Source organism: Ptychodera flava, chromosome 16, assembly GCF_041260155.1.
Source record: "Ptychodera flava strain L36383 chromosome 16, AS_Pfla_20210202, whole genome shotgun sequence".
NCBI classification, from domain to species: domain Eukaryota; kingdom Metazoa; phylum Hemichordata; class Enteropneusta; family Ptychoderidae; genus Ptychodera; species Ptychodera flava.
Genome location: NC_091943.1, coordinates 12,552,335 through 12,576,652, shown reverse-complemented (window position 1 = coordinate 12,576,652; position 24,318 = coordinate 12,552,335). Strand labels below are relative to the sequence as shown.

Genomic DNA, 24,318 nt, shown 5'->3' with positions numbered 1-24,318 from the left:
GTGTGTTGCCTTGCGGAGTTTTATTGCGCGAGCTCCAAATTAAACACTGTGTGGCATTTTGAAATATGTTTGCTGTTGGAAAGAGAATGGCACCATTATGGTATAAACACTCTCTTTACTTTCTATACTAACTCATCAGTTTCTCTTTACGGAAGATGTACACTGCTAAACCTCATTAGCGCATGCTCAGAATGTTAAATCGCCAGCATTCTATAAGCCAATATTTACTGTAACTGCTCGAGCATAAATCCACCAAATGGGATGAATGTGCAAATTAACACACCGAGAATTTTCATCGCGGCGACGCCTAAGCTATAAATAAATAAATAATGCACAGGGTTAATTATTTTCTCTGTCACAACAAGAAAATTATGATAAAGGCCACGAGAGAACGCGAGACGTTATTTATGGCAGGGGAGTCATTAGTGCTGCCCAACTCGTTCATAATGACAGTAATTACTTTCTCAGGCTGATTTGATGATATGTTCGTCATTCGTCATCGGAGAGTCACGTTGGAGAAGCAATATATCACCCATCCTTTCATTCATTCATTCATTCATTCATTCATTCATTCATTCATTCATTCATTCATTCATTCATTCATTCAGTAGTGGCTGTTTTTGCAGAGTTTTTGACGGATCGTGTATACGTCAATACGTGTTTAAAGATAGCCTATAGCCGCAGCTTTGGTTTTTTTTTGAGGAGATGAAATATATAGATGTCCATGCGCTCATCAGTAGTTTGAATAACGCCAGTTTTTTGTTATCCATCTCCGTCGAGGTGGCGAGCAAGACCATTTTGAATTACTATTTACATAAATATATATATATATATATATATATATAGAGAGAGAGAGAGAGAGAGAGAGAGAGAGAGAGAGAGAGAATGAGAATGTGTCAGCTAGTATGGTGTTTCGCATCCATGTACTTGACTTTCATTCATTCATTCTGGAAGCAAAAATTATGGTGGTCGTTCTTACTTCTTCTGTGATAGATAGACAGACAGACCGACAGATAGATAGATATTTAGTAAAAATACAGAGAGAGAGATAAAGATTAATGCGTTACGTATTGTCACAAATGTTTTGACTCAACGTCGAAAGTAACATAGGCTTGAAAATTCATGCCGTGTACAATTCAAGCCTTGTTTTTTGCCTGAGGCTTCGCGATAGAGAAATAACCTTATGCAAAACAAACTCTGGCTGCCCTCTACTTTGGTCGACATTATCGACTTCTTTATCCTCATGCGTTTGTGTCAACACAACTTGATGAAAACCACTCAGGAATCGTGACAGAATTGACGTTGACTTGATCGAATTCGGAATCGAAAATTGAATTCATTCAATAGAGAGGCCATACCCATGGCTCCAATGACTCGCAGAGAGCATCCTGCATAAAATCACTCGCACGTTCGATTTTTCTGATCCTGCCCTCCCCGTGTAAATGCGGAATTCACGGAAAATCGCTTTTAAATTATTGACGTCGTTGACCTTGACATTACATTCCGTTTCATCAATTAATTAGCCGCATTAAAGCTCCATATAGCAGGGGAACTCTCAGTGAAGGTCGGTGTTACCGGAGAACGTCATTTTAATAGCTCCTTTCTCGTTATTTTCTGAATTACAAAGCTATCTCTACGGAGAAGCATGGATTACGGTGCCAATGACCTGGCGTGACACCTTGTTCACGTGACCCGGTGACACGTCACGGCACTCGCTTGCTCTGAACCGCAACGAGGGTGATACTCGGCTGCGGTACAGAGATAAATACGACATTCCTACAATCGGTTTTCATGTCTAGAAATGTTAATGGGTTATTTGGCCATATTTCCTTGATTAGAGGAACAGAAAAATTCAAAGATTAACGCAAAATGCGGTTAGTGGATAATGCCTTTGTGCTGTGCAGAGAGCATTGTATGTAAACGTGTACTTTATATTTGTGTCACAGGTAGTCGTAGACGAGTTATGTCCCTCTGAACGTGTGAATGTAAATTTGAAATGGACGCGTGATTAAGACCGACAGTGAATGCTTCTTCACCGGGGAAAAATCAATTCGACAGACGTCAGCTCATCTCGTCCGTCGATATGTATTGAACATATCTCTGAATAGCCTTTCTGATTAGAAAGACTTAATTTCTACGTCTGGGCCGACTCTACGGCAGCTTCGTGTGACATGCTTTGATCAGCGGTGACTGGTTATACATTGATGTATCGGTAACCATGGCTACGGCTTCCCGGTGGAACATAGTCTTTGAAATATCATAAATTGTTATCGACATGGCAATTGTATTGGAACTGCCGCAGCAAGTGGGGATTGGCGCGATAATCGCATACTTTCTGTTGAAAGAAATATGCTATGGAATGAACAGAGAGCGGTTTTTCTCCTTGAAAGTATAAAAGGGATTGTTTCTTTTCTAAATAATATATCATGGACTCTTCATAAGTTTGAAAGCACGTAAGCTGTTTCCGAATCAGAACAACACACCGAGCCATTCAGATTGACTTACCATGGGGACTCGCTATGTATTTTGGGAATATTTTTTCCCATTTTGCTAAACCTCCGTACATTATACGCACAATAATGCAGCCGACCCACAAAAAGAAGCTGTTTTCCATCGACTAAAATATGTCACTGTTTAATTCAGAGATAAAAGCCATTCCCTTTCGCACAAGAAACGGAAAAAAATACCCCATCAATCACTTGTCTTGATGAGTTGTTTTATGATTGAATATTCCTATCTTCATCGTAAAACAGCCATGTATATAACGTGGGAAATGTATTTAGTGTGTATAGCCCGAAACAATGTTAGTAATGCCATTTACCCATGAGTCATTATTCTCTATATGGATATACGAGAATCATAAACATGTTTTCAGATTCCTATTTCAGAACCTGTTTACAGAAACTCCGAGGGAACTCCCACTTTAACTTTAGTGAATTATTTATTAGCCAGAGAGAATGAGAGACGGACGGACAGACAGACAGCTACAGACAGACAGACAGAGAGCGCAATATACCATGTATCAATGGGTGCTGTGTCGCGCCAATGATACTTGACTGTCAGAAACTGTAATTTGCAGACATGAATATTGTAGTTGTCTTTGTTGCCTCTTCTGTGATAGGGAGATGGGTGGATTGATTTGATGGATGGATGGATGGATGGATGGGCAGAGAGAAAGACATACAGAAATGTAGACAGCTAGCAAGATAATTAAACAGATTGAGACAGACAGACTGATAGATAGACAGATAGACAGATAAATAGATAGATCATAGGCAGACAGACAGGTAGATAGATAGATAGATAGATAGATAGATAGATAGATAGATAGATAGATAGATAGATAGATAGATAGATAGATAGATAGATTGATAGATTGATTGATTGATTGATTGATTGATTGATTGATTGATTGATTGATTGATTGATTGATGTATACAGAGCGTAGGACACACCAGGGATGCTCACTTGGTCAGGATTTAAGTTTACATTTAAAGATTTCAAAGCTAGTGTTGAACAAATTTCCCTTGGTAGGTCACTCCATCAGAGTGGAGCAGTACTGGGAAATGACTGGTCTCTGCCTGATGTGAAACGTTGATTTGAAGCCTACGGCTTGATCTGAATAGCCTGAATAGGTGTTCTGTGAATAAATAATATATCAACATTGAAATAAAACAGTGCCCGTTTTAGAGTTCGATTTTTAAAAAGAGCCAAATACGTTTTTAGCTTTTGTATTTAATTCTCTCATTGACGAGTTGTAAAAACACGCAGAGTGATATTTGCTCCGAAAGAGTAAAAACAAACCAACAAACGCAGAAATCTATGAGAAAAATTATCGATCTTGCGCTGGTGTATTGTAAGCAAAGGACATTTATAATAGTCAAACAAAGTATCTTTCGTCCATCGATCAGCACCCTTCACTTGAGACAGTTATTGAAATTGCGAATAGACATTCCTTAATCGGTCGATTGTTCTTGTATCGACTTTTAACATGTTAAATGACAGCGTGTCAAAATGTCTGTTATACCATTATACAGTTATTTACGTTGAGCTAAAAACCATCACTAAAAGAGTGTACATATATTTGTGAAAGATTTCGAGCCTTTTGATTTTTTTTCAACTGCCACTAGAGTGCAATACGTCCTAGTACACGGCGACGTGCGAATGTACCCCCCCCCCTTCCCCCGCGAAAAATTCAAACAGTCCATTCCGCTCAGTCCTTTCATTTCATCTTAGCGATGTAACACTAGAAAGGTACACTGGGATTTTCTTAACTGAGCTGTGTGACTTCCAGGAATATCTATAAAGCTTGAAAAAATGAATTTGTAAGGTGGTATGGTTTTCACTTTCAGTTCAAATTTCATTCTCGATGCTCACGACTTTTGAAGTTCCCCGGGTGTTTTCACACTTTCACGAAAAAGGCAACGTCTACCGGTGAATGCATTTTCTCTTTCATCCCTATCTCGTAGATATTTTTTCACAACACGTTTTGAGCAGCCCACTTTCCTTTTGGCTATATTTTGAAATCCCATCGAGTTGTACACGTGTGATAGTAATCGCAAATCACTCTGGCAAAGTTTTGCCTGGAAATCCGAGGAGTGAGCGCTGCCGTGGCCGCCATAGTTACAAATACCCATTACGGCTCTGTTGTAAATTAACCGAATAAGTTTATCAAACGGACAAGATGTAACGACACTCATTACCTAACCCAACCTGAGTCTGTGCGATATATCCCAATTATCTGCCGTGTAGTTGAAAGGGGTATTATCTTATTAACGTTACACGGACAGCACTCGAGGAAATCTTGCTACATACATTTATTCATGTGAGGACACAGGGTGTTGTCTAAATGTCCGCCCCCAGGGGTGGGTAGGTGTTTCGTTGTATTGCTAATAAAGATATATTCTACCAACCTTTGGTGTTTTGGTCTTAAACTTAGCACTGCCCTTGACAATCTTGCGTTAACGTTTTATCAACATGCTGTATCTATTATCTGATGAGTTTGACTGAAAGACAGTTATACCTTACTGGCGCGTTCGTTGTTGACTTTGTCAAATTTAATCCGGTGATAATCTGGTGACAGCGTCCACAGCTTAGTAATTTACCCTTGCTTACTTTGGCCAATTAGGCACTCAACTCATCAGATAATAGATACAGCATGTTGATAAAACGTTAACGCAAGATTGTCAAGGGCAGTGCTAAGTTTAAGACCAAAACACCAAAGGTTGGTAAATATATCTTTATTAGCAATACAACGAAACACCTACCCACCCCTGGGACGGACATTTAGACAACACCCTGTGGTGAGGACTATCTTCATCCGCACAAGTTCATAGAGATTTGTACTTGTAAGACCATGCACAGCCTGTGGTGTTGCTTGCATTTCGTGGATCATAGTCTCTCCAGATCCACGGAGCTAGATATAAGAGAGGCAGAACCATAAGGGTAGCTAAGAGAGGTAAAATGGAGTAAAGCAACGGTAGTCAACTGGAGTAAGGGGAATTTGTTTTCATTAACATCCGAAATACTCCATTTAAATCAACTTAGCGTATCATGTGCTTCATGACACTCCTAACGCAATGCAAAACTTAGTAAAAATCTCGCTACTGCACTTTACCATGCAACACTTCACGACACTGAACTAGACTAGACTACACTACGCAACACTATATTACACTACACTACACACCAATCTGCACTACACCTCACTACACTACACTACACTACACTACACTACACTACACTACACTACACTACACTACACTACACAAAACTACACTACACAAAACTACACTGCACTACACTACATTACACCGTAACACACTACACTACACTACACTACACTACACTACACTACACTACACTACACTGCACTGCACTACACTACACTACACTGCACTGCACTACACTACACTACACTACACTACTCTACCACACTACACTACACTACACTACACTACACTACACTACACTACACTACACTACACTACATTACACTACACTACACTACACTACACTACACTACACTACACTACATTTAGAGTTGACTTTGAACCAACTCTCGGTAATTTGAATTAATTCAAGAGGCGATCCAGTCATTTCATCACTTAACACGACATAACAGAACACAAAATGGATAAAAATAGCATATTCTGACATTCTATGAAAACAGTTCCTGCTCATGCTCCAACAGAAATGACGCGAATAAAAACACTGCTAACTCTTACGGTAACCAGCAAGGCATGCTGGGATGGTAACACGATGCAGTCAGCCATACAAACGTGTATGTAATTGTACCATGTCGCTGCATACACATTTACATCGTTTGGAAGTGGAAAACGATTCATAGGCTGCTGAGCAGTTACAAAGTTGCATCGCCAACAGGGACACTTCTCTCACCTGGTCGTCCATCTGATAAAACTTATTCATAAATTATTTATGCCTGTTCCGTCCCTCAAAGGAAATCATTGGTATGCTTAAGATAACTGCAGGATATGCTGAGTGTTCTAAAATTCCTGTATGGTTCCATTTTAAGATAACAGACTCTGGTAAGAGAGTTGCAGGTGAGTTGAAAGTGTGTTGCTACTGAATCTCTTTAATTCTGTAAACGTTACAGAATATCTAAGAGCGTCACCAGAATATCTTCTGTGGTTTTCACACATTGCCGTTGTCATGGAGACGTTGGCTATCCTCGATCTATTCTTAGTTGATAAAGCAGATAGATATTAGCCAGACAGCCATATAGATAAATAGATAGATAGATAGATAGATAGATAGATAGATAGATAGATAGATAGATAGATAGATAGATAGATAGATAGGTAGGTAGGTAGGTAGGTAGGTAGGTAGGTAGGTAGGTTGGTAGGTTGGTTGGTTGGTTGGTTGGTTGGTTGGTTAGTTCTGAACGATACTTTACGTATATTAAGCAACGAGGGTAATAAGGCTGGAGGCAGGAAAGATTGAAAAGTAACTGAAGCAGAGCGTTCGATGCTTGGTATCCAACCTTACTCAGCTTGGCTCCATGTACGTTGTCTCTGGCAGAGCCTTTAAAGTGGAAAAGATCGGAGATGCTTTATTAAAGATAATACCTGACCGGTGCAGCTGACTTCGTTAAATGCTCTCGAAGATTGCATCGAACGTCGTACTTGCTAGTAGGATTAATTTCCATGTCAAGATGGTTCCAGAAAGTTAATTAAGAAAAGCAACCGCTCGCTTCTGAATTCCTACAATTTAAGCTTGGTATCAATTTGTTAACTGTGATGCAGTGGTAGCGTTTTATACATAGAGCCTGGATGTCTTCAACACAGTTTCATCGTGAGCCTGCGTGATATACTGAGAAGATGCTAAAATGACTGCAGTGTCACTGGTGAGTCTTGATTTCAAATAGCTTTCCTCTTCATCTCCATGGCCGTTCTCAAGAGATTTCATCGGACTGTTGCCGTAGTGAAGTTAACACCAATGATACCCCACTTGAAGTATAAGATGTCTTGCCGGCATGTCAGACACAGATTGAAACACCGGCGCATGCGTGTGAGATGATGATTTGAGAATATACATGTCTAATTGAAATTAGTCGACGGTTCCTGAGATCTCAAACCGCCCACGAGTCCAGGAAACTCTTGCACGAGGTTTATCCATGGTTTCAGTGACTCGTTTGGGCCGAAGTTGTGTTTTGAATTCTTTTGAAAGTGTGATTTTTGTTTTCAAAGAATCGAACCTGCGCTGCATGCAACAATTGCCACAAGTTCCGAAGGATGCGGCATTTGGGTTCAGTGCACATAAATTGTCACTTAACCAGAGATGATTGAGTCCGACCGCTCCAGGGCAAATCTCGAGGGATTTTTTACTGATGACAGGTTTTTCCCTCGATTTTTATAATTTAATCAAGAAAACTAGTCAATTTTTCAGTATTCGATTATGTTGTCATAGTTACTCCGTGTGCAGACTTGCTTTGGATGGTAACGCATCCGGAACATTCAGCATTCTCCGCGGAACAGTCACACCTCCGCTTTAATAGAGTAGGAGTTTCCCGAGAGCTCGACGTCTGCGAAACTTTGTTCACAGACAGTTTAGTTGTCAAGGGGAACAGCGTTTATAGGCATAGGGATCGACCATTATATCGGGGGGGGGGCATACGTGGAGAAAATCTGCAGAGCAAATTCTCTCTGAATTGAAGCCATGAAATTTTTTGAAATAATACCCTATAAAAGTGGACTTGAAAATATGGAAATTTAAAAAATTGGGTATGTATGCCTTGCAATATTGGATAAGAATGAAAAATTTTGGGACTTCTAGAATATTGCATCTCGGTATCCTGACTACCCCTCAAGATATTTTTGAGGTCAACAAATTGCAAGAGTTACAGCTAGTGCACGAGCTTTAAGCAGTTACTAGTGTTCTCTCTGCGGTCAATCTTTTATTCGATTTGTGCATAGGTAGAACCGTAGACAAATTCACATTACTGGAGAGTCTACGGCAGTAAAGTTATTTTGTATAATTCTTGTTTTTCTTAATGGATTTTAATGATTGTGACTCAAATGCTCTAAAGCAAAATGAGTGTAGAACGAAGTATTTGCCGAAACTCCAATTTTTACAACATATTCTGCCGCTGTGGATGTATGACAAGTACTTCAACGAAATCGACATCCGAATGACGACGCCGCATAATTATGAGGATACACACGGGAGTTTTAACTAATTTCCGGACAGCGGTTTATTCATGAAGCCGGAAACGCTGAGCTAAACGCAAAATGACACGTTCCCCGAAGCGACTTCACATAAAGATATAAAAAAAATAATCTATCCCCTTCATTTGCTTGTCACTGCTCATCACTGTATGATGTGAAAATTCGATTCCGATTGAATTTGCGCTCTTGATATCGTTTCTTTACCTTACATGTCTCAGACTATCATGTGTGATTTTTTTGTCAGTATGTTTTAGGCGAACGCCGTGTCTAAAGGAAACCACTCCCGAAATCGATACAAAGACGGTACTTGAAACAAGCCTTGCATTCCATGAAGTATTTTCACTGAGAATTTATAAGTGGGAAATTCCTCAAACGTATTTCGACAATTTCGACCGGCAAGCAAGTTTTAGTGGGGAAGTCCTCGTTTTCTTAAAAAACGTAACCAAACAGACCGGAATCGATCACAAGAATGACGTCAAATGACGGTGAGCAAGGAGTGAACCCGAGCAGTGATGCTAAGATTTTCGCAGAGAGTGAGCGCATCCCAAGTCATAACTGGAACGCGCCATACATATGTCTGCAACTTTTGATGTTTTTTCACGTATGTTTGTCCTGTTTGTAAAATACTTTCTTTTTTCTAAATCTTATCATTATGTCGAAATGCCTTGCCTTCAACTTGACAACGCTGCCTGCATCTGTCCTGTGTAATACCAAATTTTATTGTTGATAATGGGATTGACGTCCAGACTAGAAATCACTTTTCGTCACCAACAATAGTGCATATTTCGCACAATCCGTCACGGTGTTGGCATGGCTAAGATTTACTGGGGCACATGAAGGCACACACTCGATTTATACGACAGAGCTAATGTAAATATTATTTAAATTTGTCCTTGTAAGAAAATAAATAAGAAAACTGCTGCGAAAATTAGGAATTCAATCTAGGACGATTTGCATCGATGCATCCTGCTCTCATATACTTTATAACCGGATTTGCCTCGGCCATCTGCCGAACAACAGTAATGTCAATGTCAAGGCTATGTATATGTAGCTTCTGTTCGTTTTATCAGCCTGGAGCAATTGTGATCTGCAAATGATCAAACATCGCTGTCGTTGTAATTTTCACAAGGTTTGCTGTCGTGTCCGGAGATTAAATATCGCGCTGGCGGTTGCTAAGTCAAGTTCAATTCGTGACAATGTGCGGTGGAAATATTGGCAGGCTGAATACGAAGCTTCCCTTGTTGCTGTCACCCACGGAAGAAACCTTGGATTTTATAATGCTCGTGAAGGCTGCGTGATTAGGTTGTGTTGCAAAAACACACAGTGAAAACACACTAAATAATCAGAAGTTATAGTTCTGGCCCTGGGAAAGAAAATTCCCAGTCGACATTTATTTTATACGTCCTCAAACTTACCGAACACTGCAATAAAAACGTTTATTCTCTTCTTACAACTAATTATACGCGGACGACACTATCTTGCGCTGATTATGACAGAGACTTGGCGCCTCTACCAAGACCTAATCTGTCTATGATGGCGTCTCGCTTGCCTGCACCCTCTTTCTTGTAAATCGTTGGTCGGATCGTCGTTCCAACAGATCGTGCACGTGTAATTCGCAGTGTTCCACAGTGCCAAAAACAAGGTGTTTAGCTCTCTGTGAATGGGGCATCAGAGCAGGTTATTATTTATGTACTGTGATTTGTCCGTCCGTCCGTCCGTCCGTCTGTGGATCTGTCTTTCCGCATGTCGCTTAAATCTTTTTCTGTGTGAAATCGTTTTGATAATCATGCTCGCTGAGAGAGACATGCTTTGATGTCAAATTATCGAGTAATTACAACGAAATATGTATGTCCTGTTTGTGAATGGAATAATCTGACTCAAACGCGATAAAGTTTGGATCAACATGACACCTTTTTGGTTTTACAATTAAAGTGTCATAAGGAACAAAGACAGTATTTTTAATGTCACGACTCTTGTGAAAATGACCTCTTAACATCAACAAGGAGCTCAAGTGATAGCGGTGGATGACACGGTTAGAGCCAAATGTGACGTCGCTGTACTTAACCCCGAGATAAACTTTTACAATAGTCAGGGCATAGTATTATACGATCTCATGAGCCTACACCATGCCTACAACCCAGAAATGAGGTCATATACGTCTGTCTATCCGTTCTGTCTGTAAAAGGGGCAGGTGTGAAAGTACGCCATACCGAGCATGTTTCAAGATACAGAGCTGCGTAAAAATAAAAAGAATTGCCTAAACCCCACATGAAACTTTGACGAGAGCTCATTCCAAAATAAATTAGGATTCGACGCCTTAACAAAATCTTGTTTGTGCTTTACTTTTGCATACATGGCAATGAACCTCTTCTTCTGTAGAGAAACTATTTGGTATAAAGACTGTGGACTCCTTGATTTTTTTATCGGCTACATACTATGCTACACATTCTGTTACGAAGTATGAATAGACAAGCATCTTCCCGGAGCGCCAATCGGACGTATTTCTACATTGTAATGACTCACGTAAAACCGGAACTGTCACGCAGGCAGCTGAAGAACGGGGAAACAATAATCGTCCTTCGTGATTATTATCTCTCTTCAAAACAAACGTCGCCGTGATTATTTGGAGCAGATACACCGAGCAAGTTTCCGGTTCGTGGTGTCGGAAATAATCGCATTCCACAATGGCAATCCGTGATGGCTTGTATTCCCAACCGACTTACGATAATAAATGCAGTTTTGACGACGACGGGGACCGCTGTCAGATCGAAATCGTCTTTCTAATATTCTCGGCTTTTCCGAACAGGACTTAATCTCCGATGAGATCCACTCTAGTAAATTAGAGTACTTTTGGCGAGCAAGGGTGTGGAAAATTTCACCAAAGTGTCTCAGTTGATATTGTATTGACTCAGAGTCTCCGTTTTGATAAGTTAATCTGTGAAAAAGTGACGTCACAGCCACCTTCATCCTCTGTACAGTAAACGCATCGATCAGTATCGTCCAATACGGGCTGTTGTTGACACTCACCAATGTGTACATGAGGACATGAGCTAGACGAATATTCATCACGAGCCTGCTTTTCATTTATACGTATTATCCTCGGGATGTTTTAAAGGGTTGCCTAAGTTTGCCAGTTGATAAATAAGTAGCTGTAATTTTGGTATTGGTTTTTAAAATGATTATTAAATCAGCCAGAGTTTCTTGATCTCCTCACAAAACGCATCGGTAGAGACTATAGGTTGGTTCAGCTTGCCAACACAAAGCGTTTACGACATAATGGAAACGACGTCACATTTTATACATATACCGGATGCATGATAACTTCCAATATTGAAATATCAGTCATGCTTTCACGTTTCACATAGTAAACCTCCCACATTTGAAACATATGTGTCGATAATAACGCCCCGGTGCGCATGCGTGATGTGCAATACGAAGTATATTGAACGCTTGTGTGTGGTATTTGGGTACTACCTAACCTTGCAGGCGATGCGATAGCTACATGTTGTCAAGTTGCCTGCTTCAATGTGAAGAATAAGGTACAGGTGTTTCGTTTCAGAAAAGAGAAAAGACGGAGAAGTGTATGGTCATAAAATACACTCTTTGTTCATTTGTCTGTTTGTTATTTGACCTAGTGAATAGTTGCGTGTGCGCGCCTGACGACAATTAAACTTTCAGTGAAGCGTGAGAGCTACCTGAACTAGATTCTTGGTCTTTGTCGTGATTTTCATATTTGACGTTTCGTCATTTGAACGTCGCCACTTATAACATTTTCGTGAAACTCTTTCGAGGGAACCGACATCGTTTCGGTTGCTGACAAGTAGCAGCATTCATTGAATCGGGCGAAGCGAACAAAATTATTTCAACTGGCATGTGGTGCAATTGTCAATTTGTGCGTGTGTCTTGACTCGGAAAATTTGCCGAAAAAATCATGCCTTCGCGGAACGTCGATTTTCATGCTGGCCATGTTTGTTAATCCCTTCATGAGATTTGTGCAGTCTGTCAGTTTACATGTACGTCATATCGGACCCATATGGAAAGAAGCCACCGAAGCAAAGTTTAAGATCGTAGACATACTGATTATTGTGACTAGATTCGTGAACCGTAACTCTCATCAGAACAAAATACGTATTCCAAGGGCATCGGAACGCCTTATCTTAGAAATCTACTGATAAGGAAATTATTCGTTTCTCATGGATCTGGCCGCTAGATTACTGTGTTCAGCGCGGTAGATCTTAGGTTAGCTAGGGTTCGACTTCCAACAGAGGACAACTTCATCGATTGTGTGCTTCGTTATTGATCCAGAGTTCTATCGATAAGCAACTTCCACCGGGTGCTCGGCCGGGAGTAGCCGCCACGTTTCCGCCGCCGGTATACCCCTACGACGTTCGAGGCGCAGGCGCCAACGCGAATACTACTTTCTTTGCCTGCAGACACGGGCCAGCTGAACTCCTGCATTCGATCTTCCCCGCTATCTGCTCGTGGCACGGCTGTAGACATGATTATCTGTACAAAGCCGGATCATTACACAGACTAGGGGATGCGGGCATTTTCTCTCTTTTCTGCCATGACGCCAATGTAAAGCATTAAGCCGATTTATCACCGCTGAAGTATAGACACAGAGAAATTGCAGGTAAATGTACAACTATATCGTCGCAAAAAGATAGCAATCCCTCGACAGATTTTATGTTTCAAGAAATGTATACTGCCCTAAAGCATTATTGAAGTGTCTGGTATTTCCATCGGTTTTCTGGCAATATGAACGCATGCATTTTACGGTGATTTTAATCTCCTTCATGTGTTCGGGCGAAATTTATCTCGATTCTTCCCTTGTAAAAAATCAGACACTGACAGCTGCTTGATAAACTAAATCAAAAGAATAAAGAGGAGCTTGTGCAGAAACAAAGCCCCAGATTGCGATTATTTCGCGATTGAAAGAAGGGTTTGAAGTACATTGAATTCCTACATATCTGCCCGTCCACGCGGGAAAGGTAATACTGAAAACAGTGCTATCAAATTTCGTCGGAGATCCCTTTGATTGTGTGTGTATATACTTTTTTTGGGATTGTTCGGATTAAAATCACCATGGAGACTCCGTATTGCGAAAACGGAGAAGAAACCACCTATCTTGGCTCGGGGTAGAATTATCTGGGTGACCTGCTTTCTTTCGATGTTTGATTAAGGTAGAACGCGCCTTGGGGACAGGTAATCGGATTCTCAAATATCTGCAATTTATATTTTGATCTACCATTCGTGGGGGTTCATTTGAAAGCGCTTGGAAAAAGAAAAACTTTCACTGGCTTAGTTTTTTGAAAATCCAAATTTTAATCCCCCCCCCTAGAGTTAACACAGGAATGGCGACCATTTTGAATTTCAAATATCGCAAAATATTAGGGTAATTTGTTTCGATAGTTCCAAAGTTTGAACGGTGACCCCCAATCTTTGTTTTGGTTGATTTGGGAAGAGAATAGTTGAAAGTTTCATTGAGGAAAAATCTGAGCAAAAGTTTAAGTCTTTCAATTTCGAGGCGCATACTGCGATGTTTGGCAAGGATACGTTGTTCAATACTACCCGTGGTCAGCATGAACCGAGTATTGTCGTGCAGGGTTCGCTGAAGTGTCCGAGGTACTATAGACGTATATTGTAAAGTCCTGTTTAAATAGGATGTAACCTGAAAACGTGAATTTCACCATTAGTTTTCAAGAATAGATATAACCAATCAGCGGTATGTCGAGTTTTGGTAATGTTGGTCACCTCTGAAATTTGATGAGCGTGCGATATTAAACGCCGTATAACATTCAAAATGTTTCAAACTGCACAGTAAGTAACGAGTCACTTTTCTAGCATTTATTCTTTAAGGTAGAATGCACCTTGGGGGTAGATATTCGGACTCTCAAATTATTACAAATCTGTTTTGGTTTACCACGTGTGGGGACTCATTTTGAAGCTCTTGAAGTAAGTGAAGTTTTTACCTTTTTAGTTTTGTGAAAATCGAAAATTTTATTTTTCAACATAGAGATAACGCAGGAACGACGGCCATTTTGAATTACAATATATAAGTTAATTTGTTTCTATTCGTCTCTTGACCCCTGATCTTTATCCTACATTTTTGAAGAGAATGGTTGAAAGTTTGCTTGAGGAAAATTTGAGCAAAAAATTTAATTTTTTTATTTTCGAGGCGTGAACTACCTTAAAGCAAGGCTGCAGCGAATTGTTGTCCCTAATTTTGATAATTTTCTGAAATTGTCAGACAATTTTAAGAATTTGAACCGTAAAGCAATCGTTAATAATTTCTAAAACGTTCGGTTTCTTGGGTAAGTGACTTCAGCCGATGATATTTGCATTGTGTATAATTATGTAGCTGTACAGTACCAAGATGGCGTTTTCGAGATCTATAATCTCAGGCATTGATGAAGCAAGGTCGCTATAATGTTTTATTCAGGAAGTTGCCAGGATATCTAGTGGACTGATTGAATGATATTATGCCTGATTTATCTGTTAAATAAACCATGAACTTTTCCAAATGCTGGAAGAGGTTTTTGATATTCAAGGTTTGGTCCGATTTACAAGAACGCGTACACGATCATCTTTTCTCACTATACACCCAGCTGCCTTTGCGCCAATTGTCAGACGCTTTGTGTCCGTTACTTTGATAATACGCCGTAACTTCTAAAGCTAGGTGAACTTGAAGCAGCCATCGTGGTGACATGAGTGAAATAGCTCTAGAGCAAACAACTATTTAACTTTTATCTGCGATGTTCGAGATGCCGTGTGACCTATTAAATTTTAGAGCTCTCTTGTGGAAACAATTGTTGATCTGGGACACCCTTTAACCAATCGAGATTCCGAATACGAAATCAGGAAGGGGCTATGCATCCTCTTCATCTCGACACTACCCGCGTCACTGCCTTGTCTAGCCTCCGGGCTACACACATACGCACAACACGTATAGCTACAGCTGTGCACGCGAATTCGATGAATGCATTAAGATTCATGCCGCAAGGCTCTGTCAATAGGCGTTACGGTAAAAGGCCGCTCTGTATGTGCAACAGGCCGGGTTGCTCTGAATTTTCGAAATGGCCGTCAATTTTTTATAAATTTTCATGTTTCAATAATAGTCTTCGCACAGAAGAATGCATAATGAGCGAGTGTTTTAATGGCCCTTGAGCAGTCCACCGTACCTATTAGCTTGGGCCGATCGTGACCATATCCCACGGACTTCACATTCTCGATGACGTCACGTGATCGGGAAAAATCTTTGAGCCTGCACGATTTTGAATGCAAGTAAGCAATTTCATCAGCATGGATGGATCACTGTAGAGGAACTCATTACAGTTCTCGGATTCTGAGTGATACAAGCATGTGCACTTTTCAGGGTTTTTGACGTTCCCTGGTATTTCATTTCGCTTTCGTCCCCTCGTAGATTAAAGCAACGACCTCTCGAAAAACAACGTGTGATAATTTTCTACGCTCGCTCGCATTCACCACGGTAAAACTCATTTCAAGAATGAAATGATGATTTAGACGTATTTTGTCCGTCAGTGTGGGTACAGAGTGTGGATGAGGTTATAAAGACATCTACGGGGAGACGTACGCTTGCCATCAGAGCTGTCAACATTTGTTATAACAATTTCCATTACATTGTCGCGTCGACATTTCAAAGATAGAATTCGTTCATTGTAAATATTTGAGCTCTTTTATCCAATTCACGCAAAGGTCCTGCTTGCCTGACACAACCAGATGTGAGAGCGACAGTCGAGCAAAGAGTTACCGACAAGGACAATATCGTCTGGGCAAACTTTATCCTGTAATAATGGCATCACTTTCCAAGTAACGGGAAAAAGAACCTTAAACTCTGTGTGGGAAGCTGACGGCCATTTAAAGTTTATTATCGTCACAGTTTCAAAGGTATAGGAACGATGCAGATTTACTTCGAAAGCTAAATTCAAATCTCGCAAAATGAACTTAACGAATGTTTTTTTGTTTTTTGGTGCTTGTAATAAACTGTCTACGACGACATTCTTGTATTACAGGGCAAATTCAGTGCACTTATTACAAATATCTGAAAGGGATTTATGTATCGTCTTCATGGTATCAAGGAAAGTATATGCTATCAACTTTCAAAGCCAAACTACGCTTGTGGAAAGTCCCCTCGTCACATTCTTTGAGGACACAGGAATGTCAAGGACGCCATAAGTCAGTTGTAAACTGCCACGTGACATTATCGTGTAGCGATGACACATGTCAGTTGTAAACTGCCACGTAGCACGTTCTGAGTACATACGCTGTTTACCGACGTTTGTGAATAAATGGAGGCGCACCTGCAACGTATAGTTCGCATTCGTATCGCTGAGACTGTTTTATACAGTACTGAAGCCATCATCTGAAGCGGCTCCTCGTTGAAATTATTGGGTCGGTCCACATTTGGGCGGCAATGACTCACAGCAGGGTTTGGGACACTGATTTAGCATGGAGAAAAACATTGGAGTCACTAAATTATTGTTTTTAACGCATAAAGTGTATTTTTGTCATTTTAAACAGATAAATATGACATCCCTTTTCCTTATATCGAGCAAACGATAATAAGGAGAATTTTATGGAGCCGGTATCTGTACAATCACAATAATTTTTGTTTAAGTATTACGCATGGACTAACGAATCATATCTTTACAGATGATTATCTAAATAATGGCCATGAAATATTGATAATTAGAGGAGCGTGTGAGAAAAATAAAAACGGTTTCCGGTAAACGGATAAGTCTAATGGGGGTTTATACGTGTGGCGTCGGAAAACCTGATACCGGCGTCAGAGTTACAGAGTTGTGAGAACATGTTTTGCGGAGAGGGATAAGTGACGATTGTGGATTTAAAAAAAAAAAAATATCCGGAAACACCGTTTCGGATATCTGGTCCTCCCAACTCCTGTTATACATCCAGAATTCACTATAAATATTAGAAATGGCAATAAGGTACATGATACGCATGATTCAAAATTCGTGGATCGGTTACAAGCTCTGTATTTCCTGTTAAGGTAGAACGCACCTCGGGGACAGATATTCGGACTCTCAAACTTTTACAATTCTTTTCTGATCTACCACTTGTGGGGGTTCATTTTAAAGCTCTTGGCGTAAGAAAACTGTTCACCGACTTAATTTTTCGAAATCCGAAATTTTTATTTTTCTCCATAGAGTGAACACAAGGATGGCGGCAATTTTGAATTTTAAATTAAATCTCGAGTTAATTGTTTCTCTACCAAAATTTGCACGGTGACCACCCATTTTTATTCTTGATTTTTGAAAGACAATTGTTGAAAGATTCCTTAAAGAAAATTTGAGCAAAAGGTTAAGTCTTTAACTTTCAAGGCGCGAACTACCTTATTGATTACTGTCTTGACAGACTCGCCTCTGTACCTGTGCACACTACAAGTTACAAGTTCAGAATTACACCCGGATCCTGTCATATTTTGACGAAATTGATGTATGCCGTTCATTTAGATCAGAGTCGCATTAACTATATATGTATATGTGGAATTTGTGTTTCTGTATATAATCTCCGTGTAGTATGGTCCCCACAGCGTGTTTAATTACCATGTATCTGCAAAACAGGCAGTATATGCGTTACATGCAGCGTTGTTGCTGAACTGAACTCATGTTATGTGTACAGGACAGGATGCGTAGACGAGCCGAATACGGGTTATGTCAGTTCTTAAGGAATAATACCAACACGATGTACTTGATACGCAGGAAAAAAACGATGAAAATTTCAACCGGGGCTTTTGAGAGACACCTGTCCACATATCGTTGAATTGAAATCAATATCTCTTGTGAAACAACATCACCGACTGAGACCTGCGGCGGAAGTGCATATCATTTTTCGCCGCGCGAGTGATGCTAATCTCTTGAAGTAACAGTCCCGGGTAACAGTATACCTGTAACTTTTATCAACAACATTTTCTCGGACTTCTTCCTACAGCAATGTGAAATACCTGGTATATTATTTGCCAATACGGCGTGACGGTGTGTGATTAGCATAATCATTAGAATCCAAGTCTGAACCTAGCTGGATTCGATTAAGAAGCATATTCTGTATACTTAATGGTGACAAGCTTGAGTACTTGGTATATGTATGTCAACATTCCGTGGGAAGTAGACCTAGAAACTGTTGCTGACACATGCAATAAAAAAGCCTGAAATATTATCTAAAGTTGTACGATGGATTGGCAAGAAACCTTTTCCTCACTGTAGGGAGACGGTGCAGTGGAAAGCAATGATCGTAAGGAGCATTGCTCCGACGGAATGAATATTTCCTTTTCAGAAAAACAGGCGCCGCCAACTGTTGATTTTTTTCAATTTTAGAAAATCATCACAAACATGTTTTGAAAGCTGATATACTGATTTTGCATATTTTTGACCTTGACCTAAAGTTTTTCCTCCCGCCCACTGTAAAAACTGAAATGTCTTTTCTCCCCCCCCCCCAACTGTAAGTGTAAATATTGATTTTTTCTCCCCGCCCGCTGATTCCTTTTTAAAGTTGCCCACCCGCCGGAAAACTGCGCACGAACACATTTTTGCACGAAACGAACACCTTCGTTGGCGGCTCCTGGAAAAATGCCTAATTTTATCGCCCTCGGTCACAACAGAGAAAAAGTCATCTGAGTAAAAATCAAAGCGGACAAAGTTGTTCGTTATGTGTTGTTTCGCCATATTTGGACTTCAACTGAGTGATGAAAATTCAGTTATGCGCAAACCTATCTGCCTGTCAACAGAAATTGCACGATATGTCATTAATCAGCGATAAAGTGACGTATGACCGGGGCCTTGACGTTTTGATTACACCCTGCGTGATTCTGATTAGATTAAATCGTCATTCGTCGTCGACCACGGTGAGGTCACGCGTCGTCAAGTGAACGAAGTCAGGGGTGGGAAGATCATATCGACGTTTATGCCGATTACATGTCATGAAGAAACCATTGCAAAAACTGTTATCTATTGCCATCAAATTATCTGTGATTATTCAGAGTCCGAGATATTGCTGTGTTCTCGAATTATCTTGGTCGTAGGCAAGCGTAACTCGTGACATGGAGGTAGCACACTATCTGTATGTTCTTGACTAAGCGTTCGTCAAAGACTTCAGTCAACCTGGTATAATTATCAAAAGTGCATCAATCAAAATTCATAGAAATGGCCGACCATGACCATTAATTCATTTTCGCGATGGTTTCATTTAATTTGTCGAAAATCGGGGTCGAATATACATGGTCACCTATTCATTCAGTGTCTTTCAACATGTCAAACAATATAAGTAGTATCTCGTATCAAACAAAATTCATGAAAAATGGCCGACTTTGCCCCTTTAATGGCTTGATGGAATGTCCATTGCCTGAAAGTTGTATTGTAGCTTTCAACAATATACATTGAAATATGCGACTGCCTTGAGACAATGGACAATCCATATCAATCCATTAGGCCCCCTATAGTGAACCACCTTGGACAGTCGGAGACACGTAAGTTGATATACAGCATAAAAACGCTGGGGATGGAAGGATACCGCTCTTTCATAATGAGCTAAACAGCACTTCTGAAGTGAGACAATTTTAACGAACAAAAAATAACAGTTGGCAAACGTCCAAATGAACAACAGGTCGAGCCCGAAGCTGTCACGTCGCTGCCTGGGCTCAATCTTGATAAAATCGTACCACTATACGGCGAGAAACAGTGGCAGCAAGATAATTGCTGGGTTTATGAAATCCCTTCCGATTCGAAAAAATCGTATTTCAATTAGAAAACGCACTTTTAATCAGAAGAGTGTTAGCTCCGACAACCTTTACTCAAAAAACGTACATCCCATTGGAGATCATCGGATTTGCTGTAGAATTTGAAGATTTGCTGAGCACGTTCACTTCACTGATCGCAATTTTGTATTCTAAGCTTCGCGCTCTGCATTCCAACATCCTCGTTACTGCGCACAGTAGATCTAGGCTATGGCGTCGATTTTTTAAAACGCGCGGTACAGTAAAATATCATTTTGTCGTTGTTTTGGTAGCATAATTGTTTACTTGTGAAGCCGGAATCTTGGGTTCTATGCATCGCGTGAGACAGAGCTTTGTGTCAGTACGATCCCTTACCAAAACTGTCATGTCGCTCTTTAAAATAAGCACGAACCCCCTGGATGTAATTTGACATCATTTTTCACTGAAATAGTATGTCGCTTACTCAAAGGGCCTGGCAGTAAAGTTTAACGATTGCTTGACATTTCACAAAGGGAATCATTATCAGTATGAGTATAGCAAGCTTTCTAACTGAGATGAGTTACAGCCTAATGGAGTTTATATTGACACATATGACAACATAAGCTTACTGCTATACAACAAGACCTGGGCTAACTCCAGGCTTTTGAAACGGGCGATGCAGTAAAACTTCCTGTTTTCATTGGGTGTCATCCTTTTCACTGATAGCATTCAGCTGGAATCTACCGTTCACTGTAAGATACAGCCTATTAAAATTGATACACCTATCTTCAAAATTACGAGACGTTCTCTCGAACAAGAGACTTGCTAATATGATTTGACATCCTTTTTAACGCTAAAGAGCACGACACTCGTCAAAATGTGTCTTGCGGTAAAATTAATGATTGCTTGACATTTCGGGAAGAGATGAACACTGTAGGTATTAAATCGCTGACTTCCTAACGTCGATGATTTACAGCCTAATGGGGATTATATTGACAAGTACAACCATGACGAAAGCTCTTCGTTTTTTATCAAAGCTACGGAGAAAAAGGATAGTTGTATCATTAAATTCTGGAACCGTTGCACTATAGTCTGTCGTCTGCTCTTAATGATTAGTGTCATTTCACGTCGCAGGACATTGCCCCATCACCGTCATTTCCTTTGTAGAAGTCTAACTTTTTCCAACAGAAAATACTAAGTTGATACCAGCGTTACGTGGTTCAAGGGTAAACATGTGTCAACTATTATTAACAACTCTAAACACATTTCCCTTTTTTTCGTTCAGTTGACAGCGTGCGTATGTTGAAAAGGGCGGCATACAGCTCATCGTTCAGCATGCCGCCAACGGTAATTCCCGGCCACAGTCTTATGAAAGAAAGTATTCCCCTGCAAAAGAGTTGTTGCTAACACGGTTCATTGGAGAAAGTGTTACACGTACATAAACTGCAATTTTCTATCCCGATAGTGACGTCACACCCTGTCGCGACAAAACCTGAACAAGGCTTTGTCGATTGAAGCTTAATCAACATTTGTTCAGGAGAATTTTTAGAGTCAATTGAGGTTATAGTCAACCCAGTCATTATGTCCGTTAATTGTCTACTTTCCGTGCATCAGAGAAGTTTTGGCTCCTTGTCTCGTTGCGCATTACTTTGGATACTGCTTGAAGGTTGTTGACTTCAATTATTATTTTATGTTAGTCGCCAAGAGAACTTTTATTATATAGGCATCCATCCAGGTATCTCTGGTGCCACAATAAACTTTTAAACTACCCAACAGGCGTGTTCAGTTCTTGTCTGTCGCTCTTGAATCGTCATGGCTTGAACGTTTGAGATTGTATTGGGGGGGGGGGGGGGGGTTCACCAACTGTACCAAACATCTTGTGACATGACTGACAAATTTCAATTTTGCCCCCAAAAGCAAGTCATCGTTAGTTGAATATATGCGAAGGGTGCACCAAGTTTACAATGTGTACGTTGACACCACGTGACAATCTTTTCAAAGCCTGACGATCGGTATGTACATTTTGATTGTAATGTTTTGTCGAAAAGTAGTCGCCAAGTAAAACTAGAGCGTGCACATGGGTGTCTTTGAGTCAAAATAATCTAATTTCGATGACTGTACTATTCCGAATATATCTACATAGAGGGAATCCTTGACAACTTGTTCTTGTACTAAGTTGGAACAGATTCAGTTTAGGCACGCCTGTAATGACTGTAGAAATATCCAAATATCCACAAGACTAATACAAAATAGCTGTGTAGTGTTCATATTGGATCGTATTGCAAGACAAATGTGCATACAAGTATGTCCACAGTAGGTTGTTTTACACAAAGTTAGAATAATATCTTTCCGTTGAACCATATACGAGCAATATCTCTAGACTTTAAAAAAATTAACAAACTTGGTTGCCGCACAACCGCATTAAATATTGGCTTTCACCACAACACAAATGTTTATCATTGAAGTAGGGCCAGGTGCTGACCATCTATCTATATAAAGGCAAGAGCGAGAGGAAAGCCAAAAGTTTGCGGGCGAGGCGGTACCGAGCATGTCCATTTGGATCGTGTGTACGTCGTCTGCAGCTGGCTCTTTGGTGTAGTGGAAATTCTGTAAATCTAGTACTTTAAACAAAAAATATGATGTAAAGTGGCCAAAATTAGTCCAGGTGTATTAAGTACAATCTGTGTAGCAAATTGAAAGAAACCATGTCAAGTTAATATGCTTTAATATGCTCGTATTTTGAACATTATTCGTGAATATTCATTTTATAATTACACAAGTTCATCGGCTTGTAAACATCCCATATAGCGAGTAATGATGGTCGGTCACGTGACCCCAATGGCCTGCTAAAGTATCTCAAATCGATGACGCGCACGATATGGTATTATAATGTGCTTTATGTCTGCGCCAACCTTGAACGGAATCAGGTTAGACATGACCGTCTAAAGGCTCTGCGAATGAAAAACATTGGAATAGTATGACCGCCCGGCAGTCATATCGGAACCTATCGCGAAACAAATTAGCGTGGGTATGTAATCCTGCAGCATACCATCCAGGCTTGTACTCATAGATCAGCCCGGGTTTGTGTGAGAAATAATTCTGGATGAACATCTGCGCGGCGCCAAATCTACATGTCCCCTTTGAAAGTTTGATTTCGTCCTCGGGGAGTAAATACAAAATCAACTTGATATGGATTCTTTTGCCGTGAAAATTCCAAGAAAGTATCTATGAATATGAACGCCAACGCTTTTGCGACAGGCCATGAGATGCACCATATATCGAATATTTCCATTCATTTTAACAAAACCATATCGTGCAAAACTTCCACATACAACGTATACTCTTAGTAGCCCCGTTTCACAATGAGGGTTTTGGTATATCTATTAATGCAGTGCGGGAACCGTTTTCTTTATCTTTGCCCCAAACAAACTCCCTCGGTGACATTTCTCAGTGAAATGCCGTTAAATCTACCATGACATCAAAAAACCGACACGCCACAACATCAGCGATAAAGGGCACGAACCAGGCCTAACGATCCCCGAATCATTGCTTTCGTATCGAGCTAACAAGGCCGACTAATGTTATTTAATACTTGTAGAAGAAACGGGATTTTTTCCAAGATGAAAGATGCCGACTGGAAAATAGGCTCACAGAGTTAAATTTAAACCGCGTACAATTGTGTCTCACTCTAATGAGACCAGACCGACTTAACATAGACAGTTGCATGTTATGATAGTCACACTAAGTTAAATGACAAAACACGTTTTGCGGGTCATAACTTACACGAACAAATATTTACTCTTGCACATTTTATTCATTTTTAAGGAAAAACCGTCTTTTTCTCTTGTTTTACGGTCTGCTTGTGTATCTTTCATGAAAATTCAACATGCTACGCGTTATCGA

General features: G+C 40.2%; 1 protein-coding gene across 3 annotated transcripts in view; it reads left to right on the top strand.

The window, feature by feature from the left end:
• Positions 1-24,318, top strand: part of LOC139114051 (calcium-activated potassium channel subunit beta-4-like) — an 86,323-nt gene that overhangs the window by 48,356 nt on the left and 13,649 nt on the right. The gene's annotated exons all lie outside the window — the stretch shown is intronic.